The 12372-nt window shown below is 40.1% G+C and overlaps 1 protein-coding gene across 34 annotated transcripts in view; it reads right to left on the bottom strand.

The window, feature by feature from the left end:
* Positions 1-12372, bottom strand: part of DLG1 (discs large MAGUK scaffold protein 1) — a 428909-nt gene that overhangs the window by 268014 nt on the left and 148523 nt on the right. The gene's annotated exons all lie outside the window — the stretch shown is intronic.

Genomic DNA, 12372 nt, shown 5'->3' on the forward strand with positions numbered 1-12372 from the left:
CAATGCCAGGTGTCCCAGAGGGAATGAACAGAACAAGTAATCATCAAGTGATCCATTCCCTGTTGCTCATTCCCAGCTTCTGGCCAACGGAGGCTAGGGATACCATCCCTGCCCATCCTGGCTAATAGCCATTGATAGAGCTATCCTCCATGAATTTATCTAGTTCTTTTTTGAACCCTGTTATAGTCTTGGACTTCACAACATCCTCTGGCAAAGAGTTCCACAGGCTGACTGTGCGTTGTGGGAAGAAATACTTCCTTTTCTTTGTTTTAAACCTGCTGCCTATTAATTTCATTTGTGATGCCTAGTTAAGGGGATATCACACATGCTCACATGCCCTTCCCTCCTTTACTCAGGAATATTTAAATCCTCTTAGACAGTACATCTGCTTATTCCTTTATAAATCATTCTACTGGAAGAGACTGATCTACCTCTGTTGCTGCTATGTGAAGAGAAAAGGAGTACTTGTGGCACCTTAGAGACTAACAAATTTATTTGAGCATAAGCTTTCATCCATCCGATGAAGTGAGCTGTAGCTCACGAAAGCTTATGCTCAAATAAATTTGTTAGTCTCTAAGGTGTCACAAGTCCTCCTTTTCTTTTTGCGGATACAGACTAACACGGCTGCTACTCTGAAACCTATGTGAAGAGAATGAGCCACTCTCTCATATCAGCAGTGTTCGAGTGGCTACTCTATAACTACCTTCCTACCCCCCACCACCATGCAACACACACAACACAAAAGTTTTTCAGTGTAAATGTTCTTGTAATAGTCCTCATGCAAAATGCTATTAATGAAATATGAACGGAGGATTCAGCATATTAAGCAATTTTAAAATTTTAACAATATGCTGAACAGATATATTCTTCCCTTCTCTAGAGCTATGATGTTATTTTTCTGACGAGCTCCATTCGCAGCCCTCTGGATACACAAATCTAAAGATAAACCCTTCACCACCTGACTATTGACTAGTATCTGAACTGAGTTGATTCACAGTAACACCATGGAAACACTGGCAGCTGCCTTCAGAGATTTGCTTCCATGAGATAAGGATACAATATTAATGCAATCTCAAGGTAATTACATTGCACAATACAGCCAAGTTCTGTATAATAATAATGAGATATTAAAGATTTATAAAAATTAAACATAGGTAACCTTTTCGCAGCGTTTAACAATCACTGTCTGCAAGCAACATTGTTTTATTATAGTAATTTCTTTAATTAAAATACTACCAATAATTATGTTATTGTATGTTTCATTGCTATTTAATGTTACTCAAAGTGATTTTTATTTCATAAGTAAATAAGATTATTATTAATAAAACCAGACTTTGTGAGCTATAAGTTTCAAAGTATTTCTAGTAGGGCTGTCGATTAATCACAGTTAACTCGTGTGATTAACACAAAAAAATTAATTTGGATAAAAAAAAATTATGATTTATCGCACTGTTAAACAATAGAATACCAATTGAAATATATTAAATATTTTGGATGCTTTTCTACAATTTCAAATATATTGATTTCAGTTACAACACATAATACAGATGGTACTATGCTCACTTTATATTATTTTTATTATACATATTTGCACAGTAAAAAATGAAAAAAATAGTATTTTTCAATTCGCCTCATAAAAGTACTGCAGTGCAATCTCTTTATCATGAAAGTGTAAGTAACAAATGTAGATTTTTTTTTGTTATATACCTGAACTCAAAAAAAAAAAAAAAAAGTAAAACTTTAGAGCCTAAAAGACCACTCAGTCCTACTTCTTGTTCAACTAATCACTAAGACAAACAGGTTTGTTTACATTTATGGGAGATACTGCTGCCTGCTTCTTATTTATAATGTCACCTGAAAGTGAGAACAGGCGTTCGCATGGCACTTCAAGATATGCTAAACATTAGCCACCATTCCAGAGGGATGCTGCTCGTTACAAATTTAATTAATGCATTATTTTTTTAATTCAACTCCTTGGGGGGGAATTTTACGTTTCCGGTTCTGTTTTACCTGCATTCTACCATATATTTCATATTACAACACTTTTGGATGATGACCCAGCACATGATCGTTTTAAGAACACTTTCGCAGCAGATTTGACAAAACACAAAGAAAGGTATCATTTTGAGATTTCTAAAAACAGCTACAGCACTCAACCCAAGGTTTAAGAATCTGAGGTGCCATCCAAAATCTGAGAGGGGCGAGGTGTGGAGCATGCTTGCAGAAGTCTTAAAAGAACACTCTGATGAAGAAACTACAGAACCCAAACCACCAAAACACAAAATCAACCTTCTGCTGGTGGCATCTGACTCAGATGATGAAAATGAACATGCGCCAGTCTGCTCTGCTTTGGATCATTATCGAGCAGAACCCATCATCAGCATTGACGCTTGTCCTCTGGAATGGTGGTTGAAGCATGAAGGGAACACCTGTTCTCACTTTCAGGTGACATTGTAAACAAGAAGCAAATTGTAACCAAACCTGCTTGTCTGAGAGACTGGCTGAACGAGAAGTAGGACCGAGTGGACTTGCAGGCTCTAAAGTTTTTCACTGTTTTATTTTTGAAAGCAGGTTTTTTTGTACAGAATTCTACATTTGTAAGTTCAATTTTCATGATAAAGAGATTGCATTACAGTACTTGTATTAGGTGAATTGAAAAATACTATTTCTTTTGTTTTTTACAGTGCAATTATTTGTAATAAAAAATAAATATAAAGTGAGCACAGTACACTTCATATTCTGTGTTGTAACTGAAATAGATATATTTGAAAAGGTAGAAAACATCCAAAAATATTTAAATAAATGGTATTCTATTATTAACAGCGCGATTAATCACGATTACATTTTTTAATTGCTTGACAGCCCTAATTTTTAGCTTCTTTGGGGAGGAGGGGCCCTGTGCTATTGAAGAAGTTTAAATAATTTTGTGACAATGGAAAAGGCAAGCCCAGGCATCATTTAATTCTATAACACAGAGTGTAAATAAACTCGATTTTAAGTTCTAAGATCCTAAACTACAAAACTATTGAATTATTTTACTGAAAAAAATGGGAACTGTTAAATATTTCACATAGAATCATAGAATATCACGGTTGGAAGGGACCTCAGGAGGTCACCTAGTCCAACCCCCTGCTCAAAGCAGGACCAATCCCCAACTAAATCATCCCAGCCAGGGCTTTGTCAAGCCTGACCTTAAAAACTTCAAAGGAAGGAGATTCCACCACCTCCCTAGGTAACACATTCCAGTATTTCACCACCCTCCTAGTAAAAAAGTTTTTCCTAATATCCAACCTAAACCTCCCCCACTGCAACTTGAGACCATTACTCCTCGTTCTGTCATCCGCTACCATTGAGAACAGTCTAGATCCATCCTCTTTGGAACCCCCTTTCAGGTAGTTGAAGGCAGCTATCAAATCCCCCCTCATTCTTCTCTTCCACAGACTAAACAATCCCAGTTCCCTCAGCCTCTCCTCATAACTCATGTGTTCCAGTCCCCTAATCATTTTTCGTGTCCTCCGCTGGACGCTTTCCAATTTTTCCACATCCTTCTTGTACTGTGGGACCCAAAACTGGACACAGTACTCCAGGTGAGGCCTCACCAATGCCGAATAGAGGGGAACGATCACGTCCCTTGATCTGCTGGCAATGCCCCTACTTATACAGCACAAAATGCCATTGGCCTTCTTGGCTACAAGGGCACACTGTTGACTCATATCCAGCTCATGGTCCACTGTAACCCCTAGATCCTTTTCTGCAGAACTGCTGCCGAGCCATTCGGTCCCTAGTCTGTAGCCGTGCATGGGATTCTTCCGTCCTAAGTGCAGGACTCTGCACGTATCCTTGCTGAACCTCCTCAGATTTCTTTTGGCCCAATCCTCTAATTTGTCTAGGGCCCTCTGTATCCTATCCCTACCCAGTGTATCTGCCACTCCCCCCAGTTTAGCGTCATCTGCAAACTTTCTAAGGGTGCAGTCCACGCCATTCTCCAGATCATTAATAAAGCTATTGAAGAAAACCGGCCCCAGGACCGACCCTTGGGGCACTCTCCTTGATACCGGCTGCCAACTAGACATGGAGCCATTGATCACTACCTGTTGAGTCCGACGATCTGGCCAGCTTTCTATCCACCTTATCGTCCATTCATCCAGCCCATACTTCTTTAACTTGCTGGCAAGAATACTGTGGGAGACCGTATCAAAAACTTTGCTAAAGTCAAGGAATAATATGTCCACTGCTTTCCCCTCATCCACAGAGCCAGTTATCTCGTCATAAATGCTTATACAGTTTAATGTTTCTGAAAAGACTTCAAGGTCCATCCATTTAATTTAGGCTTTTTCTCATCTGAGACAGTTTTAGATCTCTCTTCTCTGATGGGTTTCAGAGTAACAGCCGTGTTAGTCTGTATTCGCAAAAAGAAAAGGAGTACTTGTGGCACCTTAGAGACTAACCAATTTATTTGAGCATGAGCTTTCGTGAGCTACAGCTCACTTCATCGGATGCGATGTAGCTCACGAAAGCTCATGCTCAAATAAATTGGTTAGTCTCTAAGGTGCCACAAGTACTCGTTTTCTTCTCTGATGGATTCTGGATCCTTTATTCAATTAATCTTGACCATAGGCTAATTTAGACAATCATTTTTGTGTGTTTTCTCAAATGCTGTGTTTCAATACAGTTAGGGTAATTAAAATGTGTTATATACGAAACTAAAAAAGAAAAAAAAAAGCCAAAAAAGGTAGCACCCAATTCACAAAAGATGCAACAAGATAAATAAGAAGAGAACAGAAAGTTGTTCAAAGATGACTTGAAAATGAAAAAATTGTGTGTGTGTGTGGTGTATATATGAGATAAACTAATTTTTTCATTTGCAAGTCATCTCTGAACAATTTCCTCTGTGTGTGCGCGCGCGCATCTGTATGCGCACGCGCACACACACACACAGAGTTATGATGTATAAAAGTCTGAAAGAACACCCCAACTTTTAAATCTCCTTTCCCACCCCCAAAAAAGATGGAGGTGCTGATTGTTTTAAAATTTTGATTCAGACTGAAATTTTGTGGTGCTTATTTGTTTTGATTAACTCCCATTTAATTCCAACTAACACACACTCATTAGAAAAGATGCTTTCTGGGCCAAGAGGTGAATATAGCTGGACCCCTTGGTAACAGTGACCATAATATAATTAAATTTAACATCCCTGTTGCAAGAAAAACACCACAGTGGCCCAACATTGTAGCATTTAATTTCAGAAAGGGGAACTACACAAAAATGAGGAGGTTAGTTAAGGTACAGAGCCAAAAGTGAAATCCCTGCAAGTTGCATGGAAACTTTTTGAAGACACCATAAAAGAGGTTCAACTTAAATGTATACCCCAAATTAAAAAACATAGTAAGAGAACCAAAAAAGTGCCACCGTGGCTAAACAACAAAGTAAAAGAAGCAGAGACAAAAAGGCATCCTTTAAAAAGTGGAAGTTAAATTCTAGTGAGGAAAATAGAATGGAGCACAAATGCTAGCAAATGAAGTGTAAAAATATAATTAGGAAGGCCAAAAAAGAATTTGAGGAAATTAACCAAAAACTCAAAAATAGCGCAAAAAAAAAAAAAAAAAAAAAAAAATTAAGTACACCAGAAGCAGGAAGACTGCTAAACAACCAGTGGGGCCACTGGATGATCAAGATGCTAACGGAGCACTCAAGGACAATAAGGCCATTGCAGAGAAACTAAATGAATTCTTGCATTGCTCTTCACAGCTGAATATGTGAAGGAGATTCCCAAACCTGAGCCATTCTTTTTAGGTGACAAATCTGAGAAACTGTCCCATTTTGAGGCAAGAGGCGGATTTACAGTAAAACACAGGGTACTCTGGCACAGAGCACCCCCACGACTCCAGTCCACATCCCCAGCCCCCCCCCCCACCACCACCAGCCCCCTGCCCTCCCTGACTCCTGCACCCCCTATACATATATGCAACCCCGCATACCCCATGCCCTGACTCCTGCAACCCCCTCCATCCCCACACTGAGCACTAAACGGGAGCTCCTGCACCACCCCCCACATTCCCACCTACACCCCTCACACCAAATGGGAACTGCCCCAGGTAAGCACTCCACACCCCAACCTCCTGCCCCAACCCTGAGCCCCCTCCCAAAAACCTAATTCCTGGCCTGCTCCTGCACCTTAACTTCCTCCCAGGCCCTGCACCCCCAGCCCTGAGCCCTCTCCCGCACCCTAAGTCCTGGCCAGACCCTACACTCCAACATGTTTTTACCTTTTTTTTTTTTAATAAAGGGCTCTTATTCAAAGTGCTTTACAATAGTTAGCTAATGGTACAAACAATATTTGGAAAGATCATTAAGTGGTCCACCAAGACCCTCAGCAATTTTCAAGTGGTCTGTGGAAAAATGTTCAGACTACAAAAACAATCAAGGTACCTCACTATATTTTCCTTTACTTCCTGTTACTTATAGGAGGAGGATGAAGAAAAAAAGAATGAAAAACGGAGGTGGGGGGAAAATAAGAGAGAATGTTCTCTTTCTTGGCTGGGTCACAAGGAGGGGCCCCAAAAACGAAGCTGAGCACAGGGCCCCACAAATTCTAAATCCCCCACTGGACTGAGGTGTCATTAGAGGAGGTTTTGGAACAAACTGATAAACTAAACAGTAAGAAGTCACCAGGACCAGATGGTATTCACCGAAGAGTTCTGAAGGAACTCAAAAGTGAAATTGCAGGACTACTAACTGTAGTCTGTAACCCATCATTTCAATCAGCTTCTGTACCACATGACTGGAGGATAGCTAATGTGACGCCAATTTTGTAAAAGGGCTCCAGAGGTGACTCCGGCAATTACAGGCCAGTAAGCCTGACTACAGTACCGGGCAAACTGGTTGAAACTATATTAACTGTCAGACACACAGATGAACATAATTTGTTGGGGAAGAGTCAACGTGCTTTTTGTAAAGAGAAATCATGCCTCACCAATCTGCTAGAATTCTTTGAGGGGGGTCAAAAAGCATGTGGACAAGGGGGATCCAGTGGAGATAGTGTACTTAGATTTTCAGAAAGCCTTTGACAAGGTCCCTCACCAAAGGCTCAGAAGCAAAATTGGCTGTCATGGGATAAGAGGGTAGGTCCTATCATGGACTCATAAAAGACAGGAAACAAAGGGTAGGAATAAAAGGTCAGTTTTCAGAATGGAGAGAGGTAAATAGTGGTGTCCCCCAGGGGTCCGTACTGGGACCAGTCCTATTCAACATATTCATAAACGATCTGGAAAAAGGGGTAAACAGTGAGGTGGCAAAATTTGCAGATGATACAAAACTACTCAAGATAATTAAGTCCCAGGCAGACTGCAAAGAGCTACAAAACGATCTCTCAAAACTGGGCAACAAAATGACAGGTGAAATTCAACACTGATAATGCAAAGTAATGCACATTGGAAAACATAATCCCAACTATACTTATTGTGACGGGGCAAGGCCAGATGGTTATAGAAAAGTAGTGGGAGATAGATATATTAGCTCTAGGCTAAACAAATCCCTGGTACCAGGATAAGTGAAATGGCAGCTGCTCCAGGTCAATTAAAACACCTGGGGCCAATTAAGAACTTTCCAGAAGACAGGGAGAACACTAGGTTGATTGGGACACCTAAAGTCAATCAGGGGCTGGCTGAAACTACTTAAAAGCCTGCCAGTCAGTCAGGTGGGTGCGGATATCAGGAGCTGTGGGAGGAAGCTGTGCTGTTGGAGAGGCTGAGTAGTACACACCATATCAGGCACAAGGAAGGAGGCCCTGAGTTAAGGGTGAAGTGGAGCTTGAGGAAGTGAGGGCTGCTGTAGGGGAAGTAGCCCAGGGAATTGTACATGTCATGTTTCTAAAAGGTCAGCTACCATAGCTGATACTATTAGGGTCCCTGAGCCCGGAGTAGAGGGTGGGCCCGGGCTCCCCCCACCCTTTGCCCCCTGATTAATCACTGAGACTGGGAGACAACCAAGACTGTGCAAGGAAGGATAAGTTCTCCTCACCTCCCTAGCTGGCTTATGATGAAAATGGCTCAGTAGACTGTGACCCGTGTCTCTAGAGAGAGAAGGGTTATGTGGAGGGTCACAATGAGCCTCTGAGGCTAGCGAAATCTGCCAGAAAACGCGGGACCCATGGTGGCAAGGTCAGAGCTTTGTCACAATATAAAATGATACATTAGTCTAAATTAGCTGTTACCACTCAAGAAAGAGATCTTGGCGTCACTGTGGATAATTCTCTGAAAACATCCACTTAATGGGCAGTTGCAGTCAAGAAAGCAAACAGAATGTTGGGAATAATTAAGAAAGGGATAGATAATATCTTATTGCCTCTATAAACCCATGGTACACCCACACCTTGAATCCTGTGTGTAGGTGTGGTCGCCCCCTGTCAAAAAAGATATAATGGATTTGGAAAAAGCTCAGAAAAGGGCAACAAAAATGATTAGGGGTATGGAACAGCTTCCATGTGAAGAGAGATTAATAAGACTGGGACTTTTCAGCTTGGAAAAGAGACGACTAAGGGTGATATAACAGAGGTCTATAAAATCATGACTGGTGTGGAGAAAGTAAATAAGGAAGTGTTATTTACTCCTTTTCATAACACAAGAACTAGGGGTCAGCAAATGAAATTAATAGACAGCACATTTAAAACAAACAAAAGGAAGTATTTCTTCACACAATGCACAGTTAACCTGTGGAACTCTTTGCCAGAGGATGTTGTGAAGGCAAAGACTATAACAGTGTTTAAAAAAGAACTAGATACATTCATGGAGGATAGGCCCATCAATGACTATTACCCAGGATGGGCAGGGATGGTGTCCCTAGCCTCTGTTTGCCACAGCTGGGAATAAGCAACAGGGAACGGATCATTTGATGATTACCTGTTCATTCCCTCTGAAGCACCTGGCATTGGCCACTGTTGGAAGACAGGACACTGGGCTAGATGACCTTTGGTCTGACCCAGTATGGCCATTCTTATGTTCTTATAAAAGATTCAAACACCTTAAACACTGATACTGTTCACAGTTTAAACATGAAACATTGTGACTGTCTCTAGCAAAGTGAGGGAAGACCAAACTTAACATTCCTGATCTTTCTAACAGTAAAAACACAGCATTATTTTAACAAAACCTCTCCGACTTCTTTGCTACCTTATTATGATGTGTAAAGATGTGTCTGGACCCACCCTTGCCCACAGCAGCAATTACAGCAAAAGGCTTTTAAAGAAAGGTCTCAAGAATTTTTTTTAAAAGAGTAAAATAATGTGTTTTCTGTTCATGGAAGCATCTGAACAGTTTTGGATGAAATTTTCCAAAATTGATATCCAGTATGGAAAAATTGAACGCAAACAATTAAAGTTTGGCAAAGTTATAAAATAACTGAATATAGGGTATCATAAAGGGAAATGTTGGGAAACCTTAACAATAGATGGCAAAACCTCTAATACTGAATGACAATAACTACCATTATTTAGACTGGAAAGGGGAAAAAATTAAGGAAACTTGAAAAATACTGTATAATTTTAAAAATCACAACTGAAGACCTATCACCAAATTGTTTTCATTCTTTCTTTAAAAGAAAAACAAAATACCTCAATCCACCTGACTGATTCAAAAATTATATAAAATTAAATAGCATATGTTAAATGGATTAAAAGGTAGCTCAATGATAGGTTTCAAAATGTAATTATAAATGGGGGATCATTATCAAGCAGGTGTGTTTCTAATGGGATAACACAGGGACTGATTCTTGGCCCTGCGCTATTTAACATTTTTATCAATGACTTGGAAGAAAACACAAAATCATTGCTGATAAAATTAGCAGATGACACAAAAATTGGGGGAGTAGTAACGAAGAGGATAGGTCACTGATTCAGAGTGATCTGGCTCGCTTGGCAAGTTGAGCGCAAGCAGCAAATATGCATTTTAATATGGCTAAATGTCAATGGAACAAAGAATGTAGGCCATCCTTACAGGATGGAGGACTATATCCTAGGAAGCAGTGACTGAAAAAGATTTGGGGGTTGTGGTGGATAATCAACTGAACATGCATGAGCTCCCAGTGCCACACTGTGGCCAAAGGGGCTAATGAGATCCTTGGATGCATAAAAAGGGGAATCAAGTAGGAGTAGAGAGGTTATTTTACCTCTGTATTTTGCACTGATGCTACCACTGCTGGAATACTGTGTCCAGTTCAGGTGACCACAATCCAAGAAGGATGTTGATAAATTGGAGAGGGTTCAGAGAAGAACCATGAGAACGATTAAAGGATTAGACAATGTACCTTAGTGACAGACTCAAGGAACTCAATCTATTTATCTTAACAGAGAAGGTTAAAGGGTGTCATGATTACAGTCTGTAAGTACCTACTACAAGGGGAACAAATATTTAATAAAGGGCTCTTCATTCTAGCAAAGAAAGGTATAACATGCTCCAAAGGCTGGAAGTTGAAGCTAGACTAATTCAGATTGGAAACAAAGCATAACAGTGAGAGTAATTAACCACTGGTTACAATTAACCTTGTAAATTAACCACAGTTTACAAGGGTCATGGTGGATTCATCACCACTGACAATTTTAAAATAAAGAATGGATCTTTTTTATAAAAGATCTATTCTTGGAATTACTCTGGAGAAGTTCTGTGGCCTGCGTTATACAGGAGATCACTTTAGATTATCACAATGATCCCTTAAGGCCTTGGAATCTAAGAAAAACTGCACTGAGGTTGAGATAGAACTGGGAAGCAGACCTGTTGAAAGTCTATGGACAAGGACAAAAGGAGTACAAAACAAGGGTGATGTCATGGTAGGTGTCTACTATGGACCAGCTAACCCAGAAGAAGAGGTGAATGAGGCTTTTTAAAAACAATTAACAAAAACATCCACAACACAGGACTTGAAGGTGATGAGGACTTCAGACATCTGTTGGGAAAATAATAGAGCTGGGCACAAATTATCCAACAAGTTCTTGGAATGCACTTTTTATTACAGAAGGTGGAGAAAGCGACTAGGAAAGAGGCTGTTCTAGATTTGATTCTGACAAACAGGGAGGAACTGGTTGAGAATTTGAAGGTGAAGGGAGGTTGGGTAAAAGTGATCATGAAATGATACCTTAGAGACTAACCAATTTATTTCAGCATAAGCTTTCGTAAGCTACAGCTCACTTCATCGGATGCTCACTTCATGCATCCGATGAAGTGAGCTGTAGCTCACGAAAGCTTATGCTCAAATAAATTGGTTAGTCTCTAAGGTGCCACAAGTACTCCTTTTCTTTTTGCGAATACAGACTAACACGGCTGCTACTCTGAAACCTGTCATGAAATGATAGAATTCACGATTCTAAGGAATAGCAGGAGGGAAAACAGCCAAATAAAGACAATGGATTTCAAAAAGGCAGATTTTAGCGAACTCTCAGAATTAATCGTTAAGATCCCATGGAAAACAAATCTAAGGGAAAAAAGGGCTCAGGAGAGTTGACAGTTTATAAAGAGACATAGAATCATAGAATGTCAGGGGTGGACGGGACCTCAGGAAGTCATCTAGTCCAACCCCCTCCTCAAAGCAGGACCAATCCCCAACTAAATCATCCCAGCCAGGGCTTTGTCAAGCCTGAACTTAAAAATCCTGTAAGGAAGGAGATTCCACCACCTCCCTACGTAACCCATTCCATTGCTTCACCACCTTCCTAGTGAAAAAGTTTTTCCTAATATCCAATATCCATTATTTTCCTAATGCTCTTTATTATGGGCACAAGAGTAAATCTATCCCAGTGCATAGCAAGTATGGTAAGAGACCATCCTGGCTTAACCAGGAGATCTTCAACAATCTGAAACTCAAAACAGAGTGTGTCAGGCAAAATATGGAAACTAGATCAAATTATGAAGGACAAATGTAAAAAATAACACAAGCATGTAGGGACAATGTTAGGAGGGCCAAGGCAAAAAACTGAGATTAAACTACCTAGTGGCATAAAGGGTAACAATAAAACATTTTGCATATACATGAGAAGCCACAGGAAGACCAAGGATCAGGCAGACCCATGAGGAGGGAAAGACAATAACAGAAAACACACCAATGGCTGAAGTGTTAAATGCCTTTTATGTTTCAGTTTTCACCAAAAAAAATTAGCAGTGATTGGACTACTAACACAGAACATCAGTGTAAATAAGGTAGGATCTGAGGCTAAAATAGGAAAAGAACAATTTAAGAATTACTTTAAAAAGTTAGAAGTCTTCAAGTCAGCAGGGCCTGATGAAATACATCCTAGAATACTGAAGGGATCTCTGCACCATTAGCAATTATCTTTGAGAACTCATGCAGGACAGGAGAAATCCCAGAGGACTGGAAAAGCGCAAAGAA

The sequence above is a fragment of the Natator depressus genome, chromosome 9 (assembly GCF_965152275.1).
Source record: "Natator depressus isolate rNatDep1 chromosome 9, rNatDep2.hap1, whole genome shotgun sequence".
Lineage (NCBI taxonomy): Eukaryota > Metazoa > Chordata > Testudines > Cheloniidae > Natator > Natator depressus.